This window comes from Cebus imitator, unplaced genomic scaffold (genome assembly GCF_001604975.1).
Source record: "Cebus imitator isolate Cc_AM_T3 unplaced genomic scaffold, Cebus_imitator-1.0 Scaffold11, whole genome shotgun sequence".
NCBI lineage: Eukaryota > Metazoa > Chordata > Mammalia > Primates > Cebidae > Cebus > Cebus imitator.
In genome coordinates, this window is record NW_016107326.1 from 6,204,801 (window position 1) to 6,230,041 (window position 25,241).

General features: G+C 41.8%; 1 protein-coding gene across 2 annotated transcripts in view; it reads left to right on the forward strand.

Moving 5' to 3' along the window:
- Window positions 1-25,241, forward strand: part of LRMDA (leucine rich melanocyte differentiation associated) — a 1,125,425-nt gene that overhangs the window by 9,667 nt on the left and 1,090,517 nt on the right. The gene's annotated exons all lie outside the window — the stretch shown is intronic.

Genomic DNA, 25,241 nt, shown 5'->3' on the forward strand with positions numbered 1-25,241 from the left:
AGGAGAGGGGAAAAATAGTGAGAAGAGAAGAGACTAGAGATCCTAAACTTACCTTCCAAATGACTAGGGATGGAGCAGATGACCCCAAACCTCTAGGCTTCAGGGATCATGATATCCAAATGAAATATTGTGAATCCATATCTCATGTTCTGTAGACAGTTTCTCCCTAGCCCCCTCTGCCCCTCACTATTTCCATGGGACTGCAGGGAGCATGTTTCCCAATCAGGCTGCCCTGCACCCAGCACACCACAGTTCCCTGCTCTGACCATCTCTTGGCTCTGCTGCCTGCTGTTCTTCCTCTTGGCAGCCTGCCTGGCCCCACTCGGGACACCCCCTTCATTTCTCCAAAGCCCACCATCGTGTTATTTCATATTGACATGTACTGCCAGCTGAAGGTGTAGTGAAGGGGGCTGGGTGGTAATTGTGGCACACAGCAGGAGATAAGGTTGGGATAGCACTGTTCCTGGAAATTTTTTGGGTTCTATTTGCTACAGAGAATTTCTCCCTGGCAGTGCTCTCATTAGGGTCATGCTTCCTGCATGTGACTAGTGCCTCTTTCTCCCAGGCCCTTTCCCTCTTTTCCATGTCACTTACCATCTTTCCAGAATTTTTGTGCTATCCTCAGAAGCATAAAGTTCTCCCTTTGTTATATACAGAAAAATTAACCCTTTCCCATCCTTTTAGAACATCTCTACAGGCTTATTATTATTATTATTACTTTTTTACCTTGAAAGAGTCATATCAGGATGTTGCCTTAAACAGAGCAATACCTCGATAAATAAAAACTTTGCACTCCCCTAGGTTGCAAGATGAGCTGCAGTCCATTTGTATTTTAGGGCAAAGTTTACTTTTAGGCAAGGAGTTCTGTTTATTCAGTTTTTAAATAGTTAATAGATGCGCATGGCACAACCTTCAGAAGGAGCAAACATGCAGTGAGAAGAAAGTTTCATTTACACCCAGGTCCTTTAGCCTCCCAGGTTCCCTTTGCACTGCTACCTATTGTTACTCAGTTTTTGTGTCATACTCCAGAGATATTCCATATACAAACTAACGTGATTTTTAATTTTTTTCTAACTTTATTGAGGCATAATTGACAGCTGAAAGTTGTATCTGTTTGTAGCATACAATATAATGTTCTGATACATGTATACATTGTGAGAAGATTACTGAGCTCAAGCTAATTAACATATCCATCACCTCACACAGTTCCCTTTTTTGTATGAAGAGACCATGAATGATCTATTGTCTTAGCAGATTTCAAATATACAATTCAGTAATATTACCTATAGCCACCATGCTGTACATTGTATTATGTTTAAGTTCTTAATCCATTTTGAGTTGATTTTTGTATATTATCTGAGAAAAGGGCCAAGTTTTTTGTATATGGTGTGAGATAAGGGATCAATTTTTACTTCTGCATATGTATATCCAGTTTTTCTAACACCATTTATTGAAGAGACTGTTCTTTCCCCTTTGTGTATATCCAGTTTTTCTAACACCATTTATTGAAGAGACTGTTCTTTCCCCTTTGTGTGTTCTTGGCACCTTTGTTGAAGATTGGTTAACACTCAATGCATAGATTTATTTCTGGACTTTCTATTTTATTCCATTGGTCTATATGTTTGTTTTTATGCCAGTATGTACTGTTTTGAAAATTATAGCTTTGTAGTGTTTTGAATCAGGTAGTGTGATGCCTCTAGCTTTGTTCTTTTTGCTTAGGATTGTTCTATTTGGGATCTTTTGTATCATATGAATTTTAGGATTTTTTTATATTTCTGTGAAAAATACCATTGGAATTTTGATAAGAATTGCCTTGAACCTGTTGATTGCTTTAGGTCATATGGGATATATCCCTTTATTTGTGTATCCTTCAGTTTCTTTCATCAATGTTTTATAGTTTTCATTGTATAGATCTTTTACCTCTTTGGTTAAATTTATAGGAATAAATTTTATTCCTATAAAAATATTTTATTTTTTCATGTTATTGTAAATCAGATTAATTTTTTTGGATAATTCTTTGTTAGTGTATAGGGACTCAGCTGATTTTTGTATGTTGATTTTGTATCCTGCAGCTTTAGTGAATGTGTTTATTCTAATAGTTTTTTTTTGTATAGTCATCATAGTTTTCTATGTATAAGATCATGTCATCTGCAAACAGAGACAGTTTGACTTCTTCCTTTCCAATTTAGATGCCTCTTATTTTTCCTGCCAAATTGCTCTGGCTGGGACTTCTATTACTATATTGAATGGAAGTGGTGAGAGTGGGCATCCTTGTTCCTGATCTTAGAGGAAAAGTTTTCAATATTTTTCTGTTGAGTGTGATGTTAGCTATGGGCTGGTCATATATGACCTTTATTATGTTGAGGTAAATTCATTCTATACTTAATTTGTTAAGAGTTTTTACTATGAAAGGATGTTGAATTTTGTCAAATGCTTTTTCTGTTAATGTGGTATCTCTCATTATGTTAATGTGACATATCGTACGTATTGATTGCATGTGTTAAACTGTCTTTGCATTCCAGGGATAAATTCCACTTGATGATGGTGCATGATTCTTTCAATGTGCTGTTGAATTTGGTTTGCTGACTGTGTTGAGTATATTTGCCTTTATGTTCATCAGGGATATTGGCATGTAGTTTCCTTGTAGTGTCCTTGTCTGGCTTTGATATCAGGACAATGCTGGTCTTGTTAAATGAGTTTGAAAGTGTTCCCTTCTCTTCAATTTTTTGTAAGAGTTTGAGAAAGATTGATGTTAATTTTTTAAATGTTTGATAAAATTCACTAGTGAAGCCATCAGGTCCTGGGCTTTTCTTTGTTGGGAGATTTTTGATTACTTATTTAATATCCCTATTTGTTATTGATCTGTTTGGGTGAATTTTTTTATGTGGCCAGATTTGTATTTACTGCTTGCCAAGATGTTAGTTAAAAGAAAGGCACTGGGTTTCAACCACTTATGTGAGGAACATCCTTCTGTGTTGTCTTGTAATTCATTCTTAGTCATCTACAATCATTTTTAATCTCATTCATAAAAGAGGTGATTCTGCTGATTCTATGGCCACCTGTTCATGCTGGAAGGGAGGGTATCTATGGATTTATAAGTTCTGGACTTTTGTTTGAAGTTACTGTTTATATTTTTTCTTCCCATTACACTTCAAAGTCTTCTTTCCTGCATTAACTATGGTGTATTCTCTTCTGTGTTAGTTGGATTGTCCAGCAGTGAACTGGTGACCTCTCCATGTGTCATCAGGTCATGGATTTCAGGCTGTATTGTTTTCGTGACTCTTTCCTTGGCGGGAGGGGGACTTAAAGTTACTGGAGCCAGTGTCAGTGTCAATTTCTAACCCCGATAGGGTTAGAAATTGGGAACAGAAACAAGAAAACAGGCCCAGATGAAATTTCTGGCTCCCTTAAAAGGCTCACACATTCCACTTTTCTGCTCTTTCAGCCTGGATCTGATTCTTCCTGTTGTGATTGGCTGGGAACCAGGGCAGCCATAGTGACCGTGAGCTGGTTTGAGTTCTCTGGGCTCAATTCTCGGGGTTAGGGTTTTGTCATCCACCCTGGAATGAAGATAGAGTGTTTAGGGAGATGATCAGGTGACAGCCAGGAGGCATGACATTTTGTCCCTTGAACTTGAGTGCTTTAGTGAATGTGAGTCCATTGTCTACATCTGTGTGAAATTGTATTTAAGATCTTTATTTTTGAAGATAATTTTTTTCTTATAAGAGCAACAGTAATTAATATGGAAATATTGGAAAACCCAGAGAAAGTATGAAGTAAACCATCTTCCCCTGAAGTCACTTATAATCTTACTAACCAGAAATCACCATTGTTATCATTGTATTGTCTTCCTAGTCTTTTACGATGCCAAATACTTTAAAAAATGATTCCATTGTTTACATTGTGTTGGAAGCATTTCCCCATCTCAATAAATACTTACTGCTTTACAATAGTTTCTTTTCTTTTCTTTTTTTTTTTTTTAGACAGAGTCTTACTCCCTCACCCAGGTTGGAATGCAGTGGGACAATCATGACTCAATGCAACCTCAACCTTCCAGGCTCAAATGATCCTCCCACCTCAGCCTGTTGAGTAGCTGGGACTATAGGTGTGTACCAACATGCCCAGCTAATTTTGTTGTTGTTGTTGCTGTTAAATCTTGTAGAGGTGGGATCTCCCTAGATTTCTCAGGCTGGTCTTGAACTCCAGGGCTCAAGTGATTCTCCCACTACAGCAAAAGTTCTGGGATTACAGGCATGAGCCACCATGCCCAGCCTGTATCACAACTGTTAATTGTTTTTCAAGTCATTCCTTAGTGTTGGACATTTAGTTTTTTTTTTTTTCTCAGAGTTTTACTACTACAAATAGCTCTAATATAAATAGACATGTATAGTATGTCGCTAATCAGAGACATACTCATTAATGAGTATGTCTCTGATTAGTTGCTTTGACAAATTTCTAGACAAAATAGAGGGGCTTTGGTACAGATGTCAGATTACTCTCTGGAGAAGTTATACCAATTTCTCCTACCAAGGGTATTTGAATGTCCATGGTCCCAAATTCTTCCTTGAGCTTGTTCGTATTTTACCTTTCTTTTGTTAATTAGTAAAGAGAATTCTGTGCTTTAGCCAGTGTTGGTTCCTTAATCTGCTCCACACAAAGGACATTTTAATGAATTGTTCCAGCTCTTTAGTTTCCCATGTCCCCTGATTGGGGCAGGGCAGAGTTCTCCTTGGTGGCCCTATTCCTCTCCCCCAGGGGCTCTGAGTGGGCTGCCTGCTTAGCTTGTTGAACACAGCGGGCAAAACAGAGCTCCCATGGCAAACAGTGATAAATATGCCCATGTCAACCTGGCAATAAAAGCAAGAGAGTTTAATTGATCTATGGCAACAAGAAGCTTACATTTTAAAAATTAAATTATTTGCAGTCTCATTTTATTTAGCATCACTGATAAATGCATGGGCTGGAGAATTGCTTAGGAGAAAATTTCTTAGGTAGAGCTTGCTTCTTGCTTCCTTGGCTTTGGCCAGGTTGAGGGTAAAGGACTTTGGAGTTTGGGAAACTTTAGAAAAGAAACAGCAGCTTCACCCTTTCTCCCCTGCTGCAGGCAATGAGGCAGACACCTGGAGTACTGTCAGAGCTGCATTGAGGACAGACACACCATACTTTCTGTGTCTCTGTTATGAACTGCTAGACAGAACTGGGCTGTTAACTTGCTGTTCTGTTGGGAAGATGGGCAGTGTAATGAAAAGAACCAAGGCTTTGGGGTTGGACCATCGTGACTTGAAATCTTGCTTCTGTCACTCACCTGTTGGTTAACTGACCTTGGGCTAATTGCAGAAATGTTGAGTGCTGTGTGTAAGGCACCTTCTAAATTACCTGGCATGTAATAGGTCTTCAGTAAACATAGTTAGTGCTTAGAACATGGTGCTAGTGAGGCTAAGAGCCTGGGCTTGATCCTCCGTAGTGAGGGCCGTTTCACTGCAGTTGTCATTGGGGCTCCTCACAGATATTCAAGATCTCCTTCAACATATAACGTATTTGCACATCTCTGCACCTTTTGGTATGACTCCTGGGCAGAATCTGTAAGAGCCAGAGAATGATTTGTCACTCATCTTTTAGTAATATGATCATCATTCTTGGATTCTGACCAGGAATGAGTATAACCCTTTGCTTATCTATTGTGGACATAGATTTTTAATGAGAAATAAATCTGTGTTATAAGAGTTTGGAGTTACTTGTTAATGCAGCATAACCTAGCCTTTCCTAACTAATATAAATACCTTAGCTTTCCAACTGTCTCTGATATTCCAGAGGCTAAACCAGCTCATCTCATATATATTTTTATCCCTACCAGCTAGGAGCATATATTTGATCATGCTCCAGCCGGACTGGGGAGAGAAAATTCACCACCCGACTCTTAGGAGAACAGTTCAAAGGACATGTTCTGTTGGTAGTGGGTCTTCATTAAATACTGGCTTTGCAGCTGAGGGCTTTATTCATATTTGTTTCAAACCTCAAATGTAGTGGCCTTATTTGGGAAGCATGCTGATATTGGGGTAGGAGAGGCAACAGAGCTCATGTCTGTAAGCCTTGAGCAGAAGAGGTGCTGGTAGAAAAGATAGGCTTTAGAAGATAAACTGTTTGTGAATTCTCAGTATACTTCTAGGGCATTGATATATCCTCACTGATTCCTAGGAGGCAAGGTTCTATGTATGTTAGAACCAGTGTTCTCTTTAAGCTGAGTGATGCGGTAAAAAAATATTTTTGTTCCAAGAATATCATTGGCCATCCTGGTGTCTCCAGCAACCACCAGAACACACAATCAAAAGGTGAAGTGGAAAATGACTTAGGAGGGTAACGTATAAGGTCTTAGTTGTGACCAGTCTGGCCAACATGGTGAAACCTCTTCTCTACTAAAGCTAGGATTATAAGCACCTGCCACCACACCTGGCTAATACAAAAATTAGCCAGGTGTGGTGGCAGGTGCTTATAATCCTAGCTACTTGGGAGGCTGAGGCAGGAGAATTGCTTGAACCCGGGAGGCGGAGGTTGCAATGAGCCGAGATCACACCACTGCACTCCAGCCTGGGTGACAGAGCAAGACCCAGTCTCAACAACAAACAAACAAAAACCTGACTCAATGAGGGAGGGAAGAGCACTAAGGCAGCAGGTTTCAGGCCACTGAGAGGTGGTTTCCATGGCACTCCCTCCTCCCTAAGGCTTCCTGACTTCCTGGGTTTCTACCCAGAGGAAATGGTGCATTGTGCCACAGTAAGACTGGGCCAGGAGGTGGTGGGCAACTGGAGACAATTGCTAAGGGGCCACAGGGCTTTCCTGAGGTTCACTTTCTCCAATGATGATGATCCCTGTAACTTGCAATATAATTTAGAAAGCGCTTTCATAAACGTCGCCTCCATATTTCCTGCAGCATTTGCCTCTAGGATAAGAAATTCCTAGACTTTTTGATAATGCTTTTTATTTTCCCTTTCACTCATTTTGCTCTCCCAGAGTCTTGGGGTTTATTTTCCTGTCTTATAAAGTTTCTATGTCTCCCTGAGCTGTTCGGAAATTGGGCCCCACTGCCCCACCCTCTTCCTCTACCCTGCTTTCTGTTTTGAGGACCTTGTGCATGTGAGTGGTGCTGCCTTCCACATTGTCAGGGTGGCTGTTGGGAGCAGTGGTGGTTTGGGGGTGTGGGGAGGGACACGGGAGAATTTAACCCTTTCAGACTTTCTACTTGCTAGACCTTCAAGTTCTCAACCAGGAAATTCTGCCACTTTAGAGGGCAGTGATGGGGGTAGACTCTACTAGCATTTGGTGGGTGAGGCCAGAGATGCCAGATGTTGTCGGCAAGGGACAGATTTGGACGAAAGGAATCCTTTCTCCCCCATGCCAACTGCAGCTTGTTCAGAAAGACCTCTGGAGCCCTGTCGGAGATAGCTGGCAGAATGGCTCTCTTGGTGAGCTTCATGATAAAGCAGACATGCCAATAATACCGAGAGAGGACTGGCTGTACTCTCCAAAGGAGTCCAGGGACAGAGAGCCAGACACATGACATCAAAAGTCATGTTTAGGTCAGTTGCAGTGGCTCATGCCTATAATCCCAGGACTTTGGGAGACTGAGGTGGGCAGATCACTTGAGGTCAGGAGTTCAAGACCAGCCTGGCCAACATAGTGAAACCCCATTTCTACTAAAAATACAAAATTTAGCCGGGCATGGTAGCGCATACCTGTAATCCCACCTACTCGGGAGGCTGAGGTAGGAGAATTGTTTTAACTCAGAAGGTGGAGGTTGCAGTGAGACAAGATCATGCCACTGTACTCCAGCTTGGGCAACAGAGCGAGACTCCATCTCAAAAAAAAAGTTATGTTTATTTTCTTATTAAAAAGTAGCCAACATTATCGAGTATGCACTACATGCCAAGGCTGGGCAGAACCCTTACATATGTTACCTCATTTACTCCCAACAGCATTTTGAGAATGGAGCTGTTCCTACCCACATTTCACAGATGAAGCAACTGAGGCCCAGAGAAGCAAAGTAATTGCCTGAGACCACCCTGATGGTTAAATGGGAGAGCTGGGATTAAATGGCCCCAGTGGCCTGACTTCAGCTTTACGGTTACGCTAAACTGCTTTTCATAGCGTAAATCTTTTTTTGTGTGTATGGGAGAAGAAAGCTACTTCCAGGCCTGTATTTCCTTGCGGGGAGGAGGGAGTTTGTTTGTTTCTTTTCTTTGCTTTTCTTTCCTTCCTTCCTTCCTTTCCTTCTTTTTAAAAAATCATTAAAAGCCTGTGGAAGCCACTGTAACCAGGGTCTGAGTAGATTTTGTTGCTCTGAGTTCAAGGCCCTGGAGGCCCTGGAGTCACATGCATTTAGCATTTCCGGCCCTCTCCCACTTCTCTAAAACCTTTCTGATTTGGAAAGTCTGGCGAGGCAGGACCTCATGAGGCCTGGATGGTGGGAGTTTCCCAGAGAACTTATCCTCTTCTTCTCCTCCCTTGCTCTTTGAGGCATGGTTCAGATCAAAGATCGCAGGCATGGGACAAATGGTTCAGCAACTGCTGTTTGTGGTGCCAGCCTTGGGACTGGGGGATCTTGAGACGGACAACTGCATGCTTGAATTTTGAGTCTGAAGGGAAAAGAAGAGGTGCATGGGGCTGTGTGTGTATTTGCACATGAACTTACTTGCGTGCACACACTCACCGTCTGAAAAGCCTCTTTCCTCTCCTCAGGGACTGTAGTGTTGGTGATTTCAGCTGTTCCCTGCTCCTTGATGATGAAAGGGGAGTGATTATGCTTTTTGCTGGATGTCTGTGTTTAATTGCAGGGATATAATAACTACAAATTCTCCCTGGCCGAGACTTTTCTAATAAAAGCCTTCTTCCATCCCAGCTGCTTTCCCTTCCCCTTCACACCCCCACCCCCATCACTGCCCTAGCACAAGGTCACTCAGGGTTTTAAATGAGAGAGAGACACACACATGTTCAGGTTACGTGTAGAGTTTTTTTTTTTTTTTTTTTTAAAGCTCCTCCTCCAGACCCATCATTATGGAGATCAGCTACGTGCCCCCACCTCTGTACCACCTCCCCTAAGCTCCTCGCTGAGTTTATACAGAACCCAATTTTTCAGTCTCCTGGGTGTCTGCTTTTTCTCTGGTTCTGAAGAAATAAGAGACGGGTAGAACAGGGAAGACCAACAAAAGAGGTTTGAAAGAAAAAAAAAATCACCAAACCATTCTTGAGATAAAGCAAGACTTATTAAAAACAATTGGAGGGAGGGCAGGAGAGGGGGCGTTAACCCCCACACGGCCTGTTTCCTGCAGCTGGAGAAGTGTTTTAAGAAAATGCACCATTGTTAAAACTTTCTTTTTCCTTGATGGATTTATTTATAAGGTAGAGAAATATTTTCCCCATAATTGGGTAACTCTTAATAGTAGCAATTGCATATTTATCAGTGTGAGGGGCTGTTATTAATGTAACTGTCAGGCCCAAACACATTTCTGCATTAAATCCATTTAGTATGTGCATTATTCGGGCTCGAATGTCACCGGGACATCAAAGCCCTGTAGGCATGGAGAGCTCAGTGCCCTGCTGTGGCTGCCGAACAGGCCCTTGATCAATAAATGTAACATGTTAATGCAGAGCAAATAGAATAAAAGATTTCTTTGACAAGACATGAAAAATCACCTTGTGGCAGCTGGCATGTGATGCCGTTTCTGGGGAGACACTAGCAAAGTTGATCTGACAAGTAAAGAGGAGAGATGATGGTTGTAAGGTGCTTTTGTTTCAAACTTCTTTCTTGACCTGTCAGGTTTTGAAGGCGCCTCAATGGCTCTTTTTTGTCATGTGAAAATTGTAGTCTTAGGTAGTTATGAAGCAGTTATCTCTTCTCAAATTGTGAATGCTGCTGTTTAATTGATTCACTTAGCATTTGAAACTGTCACGCATTAATAATTGCGAAATCCTGTAGATACTGCGTGAGTGTGTCATGCTTAAATGTGTAGTTATCAGAAAATTAATATCCTTAATGAACCGGTGCTTTCAAACTAACATTGCATGAAATCTCTTTTGCCCTTTCATTTGCTGAAGCCACATCCGCCAGTTTGCTGAGAATCACCTCTCGACAGTTTGCTTTCTTGATGCCCGACAAATGCCAGCTTTGCTGTGGGTACATCGCGTGCTCAATGACAATAAATATAGTAATTATACTGGAGTTAGTAATTAACATAATTGTAGTCAATTACGACAAATACAGTGCAGAGCTAAATAAATGAGAGGGGAGAAATTAGCAAGCTAATTGATTTATCTTTACTTGGCTTTCTATTACAACTGGCAGGGCTTTTTTTCTTGGTGTTGGGGGAGAAGAGAGGAGAAAAATTCCCCACAAGGATTGTTTACAAATAACTGATTTTGTTTTGAAGTTGCTTTGTCTTTTGACTTATTATACTTCACCCCCCACTCTGCTTCTAAGGGGAAAAAAAGAAAAGAGAGAATTTAAAATGCCAAGGGAACATTTTGTTAATTTAGCTATATCAAGCTGAATGCTGCAGCTAAGGCGAGGCAGGATTTAGCTTTCGCTACGGCTTGAGGAGTTAGAAATTTTTCTTCTCAGCTATTGCTCTGGTAAAAAAAAAAAAAAAAGTATTTTTTGGTGTGTGTATGTGTGTGTTTTAAGTCTCCATCGGTGAGGTGGTGCTGTGCCGGATAGTACATTTGGGGGTTATATGTGCATGCTAATTTGCTCAATTCTGTGCCGTTGGCTTGGTGTAAGAAGTGGGCATGTTTTCCTTGCTTCAGTCCCACTTGGTCTTGTTATGCCTTTTTCCTTCTGTACCCAAGGAAGGGACGGAGGAAAGAAGTGGCCAGTGTTGTTGGAGAGGTCAAGGGAGGGGCTGCAGTGTGGACCCCCTGCCCACTTCCTCCTTCACCACACTTCAGGATTTGCCTGTAGTCCTGGACTGTCACACTCCTGAGGCTGCGTGGAAAGTTTTTGTTGGGGTCTCAATGCCCATTTATTTCCAGCTGGTTTATTCTGTGCTGCCTGGAGCCCTGGTTAATGGTGTTTATCGCATGTCTCTGTTCTTTGTTCACCCTTTTCAGTGTGATTGCTGTTCACGCCGCTCAGGGAGAAACTGCGTGCTTTGAGACTTGGGGTCGCATCATAGCCCTGCTTTTTCTTGCAAGTTATAGAACAGGATTTTTTTTTTTCCTTTGCTTCTTGACACAAGATAAGGGCTAGTGGCCAGAGCCTTTTTTTGGATCAGGTTTTAAAACCTCACTGTTGTCTTACCCAAGGTTAAAACTCAGTGATTTCAGGATATGACTTTTTTTTTTCTTTTTAAAATGTATCTAGTATCCATTCGCAACCTTACCAACACCCTAGGTTATTCCTTTAAAAATTCAGCCATTTAGCAAAGCAAACATTTGTTTAGCTCTTCTTCCTGAGGATTTCACTGGATAGGTTTCTAGCCTGACTTGAAGGGAGTTCGGGGCAGCAATTTTAATTCGGTATTGTGCCTATAATCCTTCATGACCTTATGTGGAATTCAGCTTTCCAACTGCATTAAAAAGCTGCCTGTATTTTATTTCATCGGGATGCACTTGGACACTGCTTAGTGCGGTCACTTCATTTGGAAATCAATTTCTGATATGAAATATTTATATATAAGGAAGCATTTAAATTATTTAAAGTTTACAAGCATAATGGTCTTTCCGATGAAGTCTCAAATTATTTTAGTAAATGTGGGGACCTTATGAGAGGAAAAGACTTGTATATTTGAGGTGACTGGGGGGGTAATGATACCTGGAACTTCAGCCTGATTTAGTTTAACATGGGTCAAAGAGAAATCAGATGAGTCATGTGTGCAGCTTTGTTTACCCCAAAAAGATAAGTTCTAGGTATTATTATATACGTCCAACAGGGTATCCTTCTGTGAATGCCTTCAGAGACACAGAGAGAAAATGTGTGAGCAAGAGCTCTGGTGGTTGACCTTTGTCCAAATGTGGCATTTATAGTAGTTTTGTCTCTGCCTGCCGTCTCTACTAGCTGTTGGTTTCCTACTCTGTCTTCTCTTTTGAATTCATAGCAAATGTGAGTGGGGAAAAACATAGGTTGATGGCAAAGGAAGTTTCTTTTTATTTTTATTCCTTTAAAATTAAAGTTATGCTAATTGAAGCTAGCTTTAGTTTATCCCTGCACTGCTAAAGAAATGAAAGCATGGGATCATTTAGATGTATTCTTTTCAAATAAAATGCTGTTTGCAAAGGTGCCATTTTTTTTTCCCCAAGACTTTTCTATTTCATTTAGACATACAACCCTCTAGAGGTTTAAATATTTGAGTTTTGAGGTGCTGTGTTCCTCAAAAACCATAATATGTTTTCTTTTTCTTTTAATATTTGTTCTGCATCAGCTTTGTTGATTGAACCTATTAAAATGCATTTTGGAGGTTGGTGGAGCAGAAGGTGAGAGGGGATGGGGTGTGTTAAGAGCTTTTGCTGACTTCTGAGGAGGTGGATGGGTGGGCATTGCCCACTCACATGTCATATGGAGGGGTACAAAGTTGTGATCCCTTTCCTCACCCATCACAGGCGCCACGGCTGACACCTCTGTAACAAAAGACAGGCTAGCAAGAGAAAAGCATAACAAATTTAAACAAAGTTTTATGTGACACAGGAACCTTCTGAACTGAAGACCCCAAAACACAGGGAGAATGACCTATTTCTATGATAAAGTTTGATGAAGAATAGAAAGCCATGTAGAAATATGATTGGACAAAAGGGTATGATCTAACGGGGACAGACTGAGGGGGCCAGGAAACCAGCAAGGGCTGCCTGTCTGGATTCTTCATGGCCTCTCTGTGTAGCACCCTTCCTCCCGGCTATAGGGCAGGACCCTTCTGGAATGGGGGTCTTATGACCAACTATCAGTCAAAGTAGGTCAGAGAATTTCTTTGTAGCCAGCTCCTACGTAGAAAGGTAGGGGAAAGTTTGAATAATATTTTTAGGTTTTATGGTTTGTTTTGGGAGAGAGGGGTTCTACTTTGTGTAGACCCACCTTGGGGAGGAGGAATTCTGGCTTCTGCAGCTCTCACTTTGGGGAAGTAAAAGGGGCTGGAGATGGTCAGAGAGGCCTTGCATCTGAGGCAGCCTCTGAGACCTTCCAGTCTCCTTCAGCTCCAAGTACTCAGCACGCCAAAGCACCATACTCTGGGGTATCGTTTTCTGAGTCCCAACACAGTCTTTAAGGGCAGTACACTGGAATTGCCTGGTGGGGTGTTAGTTTTATTCTAGTGACTTATTTTTCAGAATGTATTCCCTGTCCCTTCTAAGCGGTTCCTCTGAAAGTGCGGTGAGCCGGGACCCGGGGCGGGCAGCTGTCTTCACCTGTGTTGGCAGTTGGATCACAAGTCTGTCCTGGTTGGCTCATGTGAATTCTTCCCAGATGCCTGAGGTGGATCGGCATCACAGAGAACTAACCATTCTTCCAGTTGTAATTTCATATAGCAAATCAATACTTTGAATTCGATTCTTTGAGGCTGGGCTTTGGCAAGAAAAATTAGCCTGACCTAGGGTATAGAAAAATGGAGCCTGGCAGTGGCTCCTGAAAGTCGTTTCCTGAGTGCTCTGCCTCTGAGGAGCATTGTATTTGTTCCAGCTTGTGTCGTGAAGCCCGGAAGAATGACAGTAGGGGTAAATTTAACCATATAGGCTTTTCTTATCTTCTTACCCTTTAACTGGTGGTTAGAAGTCAGGCCTGGGCCATTTATGTTTTGGAGGATGCCAGTAAGGTTACAGTGGTCTTTCTAGCTGTCTGATACAACTGGATCCCTCCTTGGAGGCACCCAAGTCTTTCTTTAGTGTCTTGTCATGGCTCGTACAGACAGGCATGGCAGTCGACTAATCCTTTGACTAAATGAGGGTGGGAACTGCCCAGAATAGCATGATTTGCCCAAAACTGTCTTCAGATGTCCTCAAAGGCAGAGGACTTGACCACTGTCCCTTGCAGGTCTCCTCCTGTTTATTGTAGATACATCTAGGTATTGTATACCTTTAGACGTTGAGAGACAGAGTTCCTGCAGAGGCCCCAATACTGGGTTCCCCTGGAACCTTGGACCTTACACATAGACCTTACACATGTGATGTAAGCACCTGGACCTTACGCATGTGATGTTTCCCCATTTGAAAGCTCACATGCTCAATGTGGAGATAAGGCTAATACAGGTGAAATTATTAGAGAGTGATATGGGGCCATGGTCAGATTTTCCCATTGGACTTTGAGAACCTTGCAGTTCTCTCCTATTGGGGAGCATAGTGACACTGTCTACTGTCTGGGAAGCTTATTCTCTTTGATCTAGTGAGCAGCATTGGGGAGCTATACATGGAGAGGAGGAGTCCCAGCCAGCCCAGCAGAGCAGGTAAAATGACCCAGGTGAGCCCTGGGTTGGCTCCCAGACAGGTGCATACCTTATGTACACACAGGATAGCACAGTCCAATTAATTACCAGGAGTATAATAGAGGTTCTCATGCCCAAGAAGTTCTCAGAAAGGGGGATGTCTTCCAAAGAAACTTCATGAAGAAATTGAGACCCGAGCCACCCCCTGGAGGGAGGGCAGGATTTTCCATGCTGCCTTAAGACTTCGGAGCTTGTGCAACATCAGGGCTTTGGGACCAGGATTGTCCTGAATAGGAATGGTGAGAACCTGATCTGTGTGCTCTCAGGGGTGGGTTGGAATCCAGGAGAAGAGAAATTGGAGAACAGGATAAGTTTCTTCCCATATCCAAAGACAGAAACCCTTTTGCTGTGCAGCGTAGTGGTGATTCTGGGATGTAGAAGCTGGCCATGTGAGAGTCTTTTGGGGAGGCCAGCCAAGTAAGGACTCGAGGTATGGGTTCTCCCATCAAACCTTCACCCTGGAGTAACAGGAGTTGCGGGGGTGACAAGCCACCTCCAGCTGATGGAGGGCAGCCCATTTCCAGGCTGAGCAGGGCCTGCGTTTTGGCCCTGACACATATATGCGGCAATTAAGCTGTTAGAAGGGTCACGGTTAATGCAGTTCTTCCAAGACTCCTGCCACAAGCATGTGCCTCTTCACACCCAGCAAGGCCCTGCGGGCTGGCTCTGTGCTCATTCAGAAGGGGAGGAACCAAAACTTGAAACCTCATCTTTCAGAAATTGCGTTTATTATCACTCTTTCATGCCACAGTGTTTCTGCAGGGCCAGCACTTAGGGGTGCATTCTTCCCTGGGAGAATTTGTGCATTATTAGTTCTGTGAATGCCTTAGGGCCTTTGCAGGAACTATGTCTCCCATTGAAGTGTATGCTTTTCCAGGATGGGATAACTAACTGCTTCTCTTTCAGAAGTGCCCAGGACAGAGTTATGCACTAGGTAGGTACCCCTCTATCAGAAGACACAATCTAACCTGGGAATTCTTTATTTGCTAAAATGGACTTTATTTTATTTCATTTTATTTTTTGAAACATAATCTTGTTCTGTCTTCCAGGCTGGAGTGCAGTAGCACAATCTCAGCTCGCTGCAACCTCTGCCTCCCAGGTTCAAGTGATTCTCTTGCCTTAGCCTCCCAAGTAGCTGGGACTACAGGTGCTTGGCACCATTCCTGGCTAATTTTTGTATTTTTAGGAGAGTCAGGGTTTCATCATTTTGGCTGGGCTGGTCTTGAACTCCTGACCTCAAGGGATCCACCTGCCTCGGCCTCCCAAAGTGCTGGGATTACAGGCATGAGCCACCTCGCCCAGTGGTAAAATGGATTTTAAAAAAACATGATAATTGCTTATTTTAGAAGAGGTAATGGTACTGGTGACTACCGTTCATCTATTAGTTTTCCCTGGAAACCTTTTTTTTTTTGAGACGGAGTTTCACTCTTGTTACTCAGGCTGGAGTGCAATGACATGATCTTGGCTTACCGCAACCTCCACCTCCTGGGTTCAAGCAATTCTGCCTCAGCCTCCCGAGTAGCTGGGACTACAGGCACGTGCCACCATGCCCAACTAAGTTTTGTATTTTTAGTAGAGATGGAGTTTCACTATGTTGACCAGGATGGTGTCGATCTCTTGCCCTCATGATCCACCTGCCTCAGCCTCCCAAAATGCTGAGTTTATAGGTGTGAGCCACCACGCCTGGCTGACCTTCTTCAATCCTTATGGCAAGCAAGGTGTTCTTTCCAGCTTAAAGACAGAGAACAAAAGTGTGCAGAGGTTAAAAGGCTTTCCCAAGGGCATGCAGCTGGTCAGTGGGGGACCAACATCTAAACGCAGCTTTGCCTGATTGCAAAGTCTACTGCTAGCTCCTACACTGTATTCTACTTGATTGCATGTTTCCCCCAGTTTGAGATCGTTGTTGTCCTATGGTCTTTATCTGGCAAACTAGTGTAGGTTGGCTGAGAAGAGAAAAATTGTCTTCCAGGCTCATGAAAAGGGGACAACCTCTACCCCTAAGGCTGCTGTTGTTTTGTTTTCTTCCCAAAATTATATTTGACCTTATCGTTTTTTCAGGAGGAGATAAAAATTGTAGGCACTGAGGCTTTACATTAAATAATGGTATTTTATTTTATTTTTGAGACAGAGTTTCATTCTTGTTGCCCAGGCTGAGTGCAATGGCGGGATCTCAGCTCACTGCAACCTCCGCCTGCTGGGTTCAAGCAATTCTTCTGTCTCAGCCTCGCAAGTAGTTGAGATTACAGGTGCCTGCCACCATGCCTGGCTAATTTTTTTTTTTTTTTTTGTATTTTTGTTTCACTGTGTTGGCCAGGCTGGTCTCATATTCCTGACCTCAGATGATCCACCCGCCTCTGTCTCCTAAGAGTGCTAGGATTACAGGCATAATCCACTGCGTCTGGCCAATAATAGTATTTTAAAAGTCTACAGAAAATTGGGTTAAGTTTTTTTGTCCTGTTCCTTTATGGATGACTAATTTTTGGTTCTATCTCAGATATATTTTACTCGTCTTGCTGCTGCCATTTATCTGGACAGCATTTTCCATCTGTTACAGGCAAAGAATATTGTCCTATTTTCTCACTCCTCAACGTGTTTCTGGGTTCCACAGGAGATAGGTGATTTGAATGCAAATGTGCTATAAATCACTAACATTACATAGCTCTAATGCATTACTGCCATTTTTTTTTTATTTTTTCTTTTAATTGAGAAACTGAACTCTTGCTAAGTTGAAGCTCAGAGTCATTGTTGGAGACCAAGAAGCTGGGGTAGTTCTGGCTGGAGGATGATCTGGTAGGAAAGCAAGGGGGTCATTAAGACTTTACAGGATGCCTGAGTATTGAGTATTAATCTTGGTTCCATCACAAATTATCTGTGAAATATTGAGTAGGTCATTTATTCTCTGTTGTCATTTTCCAAATGGGAGATAGAAGGGATTGTGAAGACCAAATGAAATACTAAATATAAAGGAGTTTTGTTCCTGTAGAAGATATACTGAAAGGGTAAATATCCCAAAAGTAGTTTATTTCATTTTTGATTCTTTTGACTTTGAGCTGGTTTATTTTTAAGATTATTTTGCTTGGGTTCCTATGGCATTTCTTGTTTATGGATTTGGTTTTGCAAAGTTAAGGCTCTGTAGCGGGTCTACTTCCTGCCAGACTGTAGATTACAAAGCCTTGGATCTGAATGGCCCGGTTTCCCTTGGGCAAGGACAACTGAGAATATAACATTTTCCCATTCAGTTATGTTTTAAAAGGGAAGAAGGAGGAAGCAGAATCTTCATTAGAACAAAATAAACATGATGATTATTAGCAGTGATAGAATACTAAATAAGGTATGTCATTACAGTAAGATTTTAAGACAGCCAAATGTCAGAGTAAAATTCCATATCTTATTTAACAATTTTGAGGCATGACTTTAATCTAGTTGTACCTCTGAGGTCAGAGAAAAATTTTATCACCCAACCCTCCACAGCAGTTTCAACACAGATGCACCCCACGCTTCCCCAATTTGCTCCTTTATAGACTGTACCTGATGGGACAAGCTTTCCCTCAGGTAGCAGGAGGAACTGAATTTACTCTTCCTGCCTTGGGCTTGAGAAACAGCTATCTTCCTGGTTCATGTACATATCATAAGGAAGATCACAGACCCTGCAAGGAGCATGAACTATTTCTACAAACATAAAAAAAAAAAAAGATCTCCCATATGATTTTTTTTTGTCTTTACTAAAAGTTTACATTTTCTGCATTTTCTGATCTACCTTGAATTGAATGGCTCAGTTGCAATTATTATTATTTTTTTGGACTTTACAGAAGATTATTGTAAAAATCACATTTACGCAGTGTACAGCAAGATGGAATGTGGAAATTTGAAATTGATTTAATATTAAGAAAAAAAGACTGCATTTAGAGTGTTAACAAGTCAGATTGACCAGGCACAGTTGTTTATGCCTATAATCCCAGTACCTTGGGAGGCTGAGGTGGGAGGATCATTTGAGGCTAGGAGTTTGAGACCTCCCTGGACTAAATATAGTAAGATCTTGCCCCTACAAAAAATTTAAAAATTAGCCAGGCATGGTGGCACACACCTGTAGTCCCAGATACTCGGGAGGCTGAGGCGGGAGGATTCCTTGAGACCAGGAGTTTTTAAGGCTGTAGTGAACCATGATTGTGCCATAGCATTGTGAAAGTGGGGGCCTCAACCATACCTGTTTATCCCAGTGCTCAGCTTCTCCTGGGATCCCCTGTGCTATGCTTCACGGCATCACATGCTCTCAAAAGGACCTTAGGTTGGTTTCATCCAGTGGTTTTCAATGTTAGTTTTCTGGCAGCAGAATCCTTGTCAAACAGAATTTTATATAGAAAGCCCATTATGGGATACAAATGTTTTAATATGTATGTTTTTTAAGCTCATCAAAAACAGTGAAACTATTCAGGTGAACACTGGGTGTCTCAGTTCATTTTGTGTTGCTAGACAGTATATCTAAGATTGGGCCATTTATAATCAACAGAAATGTATTGGCTTATGGTTCTGGAGGTTGGAAGTCCGAGATCTAGGAGCTGCATCTGGTGAAGGCCTTCTTGGTACATCATTGCATGGCAGAAGATGAAAGGGCAAGAGAGCAAGTGATTGAACTTGCAGCCTCAAGCACTTTTATGATCTGCATTACTCCGTTTATAAAGGTGGAGCCTTCATGACTCTTATCAATAAATGCATCTTATTAGGTTCCACCTCCTAACACTGTTGCATTGAGGATTAAGTTTCCAATACGTGAACTTTGGAGAACACATTCAAACCATAGCACTGGGTTTGGTATTACAGTTAGAGACAAAATGCAGTTTTATACTGGTCCCAGCATTCAGATTATTCTTGTATTTGGGTTTGACTGTGCAATATTTAAATGCCTATAAACTCAGTTCTAAGTATTTGCAAATGGTTTCAGTTATTTTCCCCTTAAAGTTCATCTTGTAATGTCAGGTTATTCTTTAAATAATTGTAAGAAGAAGATATATTTTGAAAAGTGAGTTAATGTGGTAGCCTAAGATAATATGCCAGTATCTTCTAGTGTGTTAAACTTTGGTATAGTATGTCTTTGGGAATACATACTGCTTTAAATTATGTTTTTTAAATGATTAAAATAATTTAAAAGTTAAATGCAAATGAATCATTTGGAGAAACTCTGAAAGCCCCTTGTAGTTCCCTAGGGTTCCATGGAACACAGTTTGAAAAACATTGATCTAACATTTTCTTTTAATGAAGAAAATTTGAGGCCCAGAAAGTACAAGTGGTAGCTTGGTGTTAGGTAATAGGAAGTTAGACCAAATACATTTTTACTTTTTAAATTTTATTTTTTTGATTATAAGATAATGTTCATTTTAGAAAAATGTTTAAAAATACAGAAAAAGGTACCAAAGGCAATAAAAATAATCCATAATATTTCTGCTGAACAATAACCACTATTATTATTGGGGTATGTATAAATTTTTACAAAATTGGGATAAGGCTGTATATAAGGTCTTGTCTTCTGTTTTTTCTCTTAATGTCACATGATTTTTTTTTTTTTTGGTTAATATGGTTTTTTAGTGGTTACATAATATCTTTTTCACATAGATATGCCATACTTTACCCATTTTCTAATTGATTGATGTATTTATATATTTTTCATTTTTTGGTGTTAAGACATGCTGTGATGAACATTTTTGCCTGTAAATTATTATTTCACTATTTTCACTGTTCTCTCTGTTTCATCAAGATAATTTCACAAAGAATGAAATTATTGAATTAGAGATCATTATAACAAAAAAGGCTTCACGTGAAGCCCTTGTGAGGGAAAAGAAATACCTATCCTCAACCATGCCTAGCTTCGTAGTTGAGGCCCCTATAACAAAAGACAGATTAATAAGAGCATACCAATTTATTTAATAGAAATTTTATGGGACCCAGGAGTCTTCAGAAACGATGACCTAAAGAAACAGGTAAACCTGTGTATTTGTTATGTTGGGTTTGATGGAGCAGTGGCTCATTGTGGAGAAGTGTGATTGGATAAGAAAGCATGATCTGTTGATATGGAGGCAACTTAGCAAGGCCTATTGGCCCAGTTTCTTCTCTGCATCCCTGGGTCTTCAAAAATAAGAGTGTTTTTTCCTTTGGGTATAGCGAGGGCACCTCTTTAAATGAAGGTCTTCTTTTTTCAGCGGTGGAAGGCAGGAAAAAAATCAGAGAATGATTTTCCTAGGTTTTATGGCCTACTTAGGGGAGAAGGGCAGTGGAAGGTGAGAGAGACCTGCCTGCTTTTGCTGTTTTCTCAAATGCCAAGGTACTTTGAGGGTAGTGTGTTGTGAATCCCATCACCCCTACTGAATTCTTCCTTCATCTCTCCTATGGAAGTCCTTCCCTAAAGGAGATGGAGGATGGGGGCTCAATGGGAAAAATAATCTTGAGCATCTTGACATAAGCCTGTTCTTGTTTCCTCTCTGCAGGCGAATGCTTGTGTATGCTTGCACTGGTCCAAACACAGGAAAACTTGCAGATCTGCAGAACACCTCGTGGGGAGGGGAAAGCTGTTTTTTACTCAAGGCCAGCTCATTTCTGAGTACACAGGTTGTCCCTGGCCTCTGCTGGGACAGGGAACTCCTAAGGCTCCCTCTGGGTAGGTCTTTGTCGAAGGGGGCATTGGCCAGAGCCCTAAGAGGCAGACAGGCTACTGAAGGAGGCAGAGCGAGGAACCCAAACCATTTTCAGCTTTTCCTTTGCAGATCCAACCTTTTAAGCATACCTACATTTACCTGCAACGGCAATCGTTTTGCATTTTAATAACAAATCAAGTACGCTAACTTGCATTTGAAACGAAAGTGCCTTAAATGTCTCTGGCTGTCAGAATGAGATGTTAGGAGCTTGATGAAAAGCGAACAAAGAAGACAAAGTATGAAGCCTGGATACAGTGCAAAATGAAATAAAACCTTGTATGGCCTGTCAGGGGTGTCAGTTGATATTCATATCTAAAGCACATTATAGCATTACTTTGCAGCTCATAGCTTACTCATCTGTCTTTTTTAATTCATCACATTCGAGCCCACATCTTTTAAGTCTCGTGTGTCAACAATGGAAGAAATCTGTTAATTGACAAATGAGTGTCACAAATGTGAATTGGTGCCTTTACATCAGCGGCAGGTGTAGTCTCTTTTGTTTTTTGTTGGATCTATTATTGGCATAAGCCAGTGTAAGACATCTGTCTTTGTCGGAATGAGAAATGACAGGCCTTCTTCGCTGTCATTGTCTTAGTGCGTGCTCATTCTGTGAGATACTGTATAAAGATAAAATGTCAGTTAAAAGAATATGAAAAACTATCTGGAGGAAGTCCTTAAATTACTCAGAGAGGGGATCCGGGAATTGGGGCTGGAATTGAAATCTGAGTGTTTCAGTTTGTATCTATCACACCTATTTAAAAATAATATTTCCTGAGTAACAGGATGAGGTTATCAGGCATTTAGGAAAATGTTATGTTGTGCCGGTATAATTAGCTTTATAAGGTGAGGAGAACATCTACCTTTGCAAGATATGAATATATTTATTATAAGGTCATCTCTCAGACAAGTACAGAATTGTCTCAATAAAAACATTCCAGGTAGGATTCTGGGCGTTGATTTGCATGTGTTTTGAGAGATTGAAATTGTTCCTCTTCAATTTCTTTTTCGGTTATATTCCTATCTGAGACTGATGAGAAGCATAATGAAATAAAAAGCAACAGTTGTAGAGTGATGAGACAATTAGTGGGGCGCAAACTGTTAGTATCACTGAGCTCCTGGTGGGTTTAGATACAGGCGAGTTCTGGACACCCGAGGCTCGGTTGTTAACGCCAGTTGCCACTGGTGAGAGAGGAGGTAGTGGGTCTGAGGGTGGAGGAATGCTCCAGCATCCTCTTCTCCCTGCTTTAGCCCAAGCTGGAGACCTTGGATTTTTAGAGTTGGTGAGGAGAGGGTGACCTCAGCTGGGCATGTCCTTAGTATGGGATGGGTGGGCTCTAAGAGGTGCTTTCCAAACTTGAGTGTGCACACACATCCCCGGGGAAATCGTGAAAATTAGTGTCTAATTCAGTAGGTCTGGGGTTGGGCCTGTGAATTTGTGTTTCTAATGAGTTCCCAGGGGATGCTGAGTTGCTGCTTAGACCCGACTCCAGTGTCAAGGAGTTCAATCCATTCCTCCCACAGACCATCTGAGAGGCTCCTGTAGACAGTGGGGTGATGAACAGAGAAGTCTTTGGATGCTGGGGTGGACTACACTGTTCTGGATGATTTCTTCCTTTCTTTCTCTTTTTTTTTTTTTTTGAGACGAATTTTCACTCTTGTCACCTAGGCTGGAGTGCAGTGGTGCAATCTCGACTTACCTGCAATCTCCGTCTCCCGGGTTCAAGCGAGCCTCCTGCCTCAGCCTCCTAAGTAGCTGGGAACAGGTGCCTGCCACCATGCCTGGCTAATTTTTGTATTTTTAGTAGAGGCGGGGTTTTGCCATGTTGGCCAGGCTGGTCTCGAACTCTTGACCTCTGGTGATCCGCCTGCCTTGGCCTCCCAAAGTGCTGTGATTACAGGCGTGAGCCACTGTGCCTGGCCTGCTCTGGATGATTTTTGTGTCAAAAATTGTTTTTTCTGTAGAAATGTTTCTAGTCCTTTCGGAGCAGGCTGGGATCCATTGATTTTTCTCTAGCTCTTTGGGGCTGTAGGGGTCAGGGACAGGCCTCTCTCTTAAGTCCAAGTTACCTAGCCTTCTTTGAAGGGGTTGGCTGTGTGTGTGTGTGTGTGTGTGTGTGTGTGTGTGTGTGTGTTGTGCACATGTGCTCACTGTGGTGAGGACATGTACTGATGTTTTTGTTAGCAGAAATTGTGTGTTTTTGTGTATAGTCCAGTGGTGTGTTTGAGGATAGGCATGTAGCAAGACTGTGTGTGCACTAGTTTATGTGTATGATATGCAAGCACACATGTTAGCTGTATGCTTAGGGTCGGACATGTACCAAATCTAGGGAAAAGGATGAGACGGAGGAAGGGAGGGACTTTGCGAAGAGGAGCCATAAAGCTCCCTAGCTGATATTCATTTGAATAATCAGATCGATGGGATATACGTGAGAAAGAAAGGAATGGCATGAGGATCTGCTGCTGGGGCTAAAATGGAGTCCTTTGGTGTCATTAGTCTTTGGTAAACATATTTACCTCCAAGGTTCCTCCTGGCACACTGCTGGTGGAGCTGACTGACTGTTTATTTTCGGATGGAATAGACCCCCGGCAAAGTTAGACAATACCGCTGGGATCAGGGGAAGTCCTCGAATTATCATCAGAGGATCAAGGAAGGGCAAAATATGTGCAGCCTCAAGGCCAGATACTCTCCTCCCTTTTCTTTTTTATTTCAGCTGGAACCATGACTCAGAGAGCACAAAGCCACCTCTTTTCACGTAAACTAATAATGAACAAATGAGGAATTGGGCGGATGAAACTGGTATTTTGCGGAGGGAACTCAGGAAAGCTGATGGTTCTTTTTCCAGACTTTTCTCTCCTTCCCCGGGGCCCCTTCCTTCTTCTTTTCAGATTCTGTGTCCCGCAGACCTTTTCCTGGCTCACCCTTAAATGCTCTGATGTGGAGGAATCTTTAATTTTGTTTTTTAAATTAAAACAAGGCTTACCTGAAGGGGGTGAGGCAAGCCACAGAGAAAGGAAGGCAATCATCTCATCTGAAAAAGGGATCTATGTTGTACCACTAACACTTGTCACTGTAAACTAGAATGGAATGTTTTTGTCACATGGCGAGAGGCCCATTTTGCTTTCTGTGGAGGTATGTTAGTATAAAGGAAGTTGCCAGAGTATATATGTGTCCTTGCACATGGCTTTTGTTCGCCTTCTAAAAATGGGCAAAGCATGCACATCTATCTTGTGTTTATCCATACACAGGTCTGTGTGTGCAGACACAGGCCAGATCCACACGCAGACATCCTTTTGTATGCATACTGTGGAACTAGGTACATAAGACCATTTTACGTGCCCTCTCTTGGTTTTTCATTGCCAGCTATCATGGAGAATCTGAAACAGACAAAAATTTATTGGGTAGTATTTAGAAACATGTCGGTGGTAACGACTGCAGCTCTGATTTCAATTAACACCCACTAAATTTAGGCTAATGCAGTGCATTTGTAGACCTGTTGAACATGCTCGACTTCACGTTGCAGAAATCTGAAGTGGCCACGGTTTAAAAAACATTTCATGCTGACCACTGCTTTCATCCTTCCCCCTTCCCCCAATCTGGCATATGGTAGTGGGCTTCCCTGTGAAATGTAGAGACTTCAAAATTCTCTCAGTTTGGATTTTTATAAAATGACGTTTCAATTGCAGAGAGCACAGTTAAAGTTTTAGCGTCCAATCTTAATGAAATACTACTTTGGAGTTCATAATTCATCATTTCTCACACCTGCTCACCCCCTTTTCTGACTATTTGGGTGAAAACAGCTGGGGAAGTACTGTATTTTATGATTAAGGCACTAAAAGATTAGCTGTAGGCACTGCCCATCCATGGGGCTACAGAATTCAGGCTGCTGACAGCAGATCTGTTTTGAATCGGACTCAGATTAAAGTGAGTGAAAATCATTTGGGGGCGACGGCTCGAAAGGTCACACATGTGATGAATTGTGGGTGCTTGCCTGGCTTCCCAGGCGAGAACCGTAAGCAATTATTAAATGCCATTGTGCATCAGGAAGGTTTGGTTGGTGGTGACTTTGAAACATTCCAGAAGCAAGCCTGGGAGATTGCAAAAGGT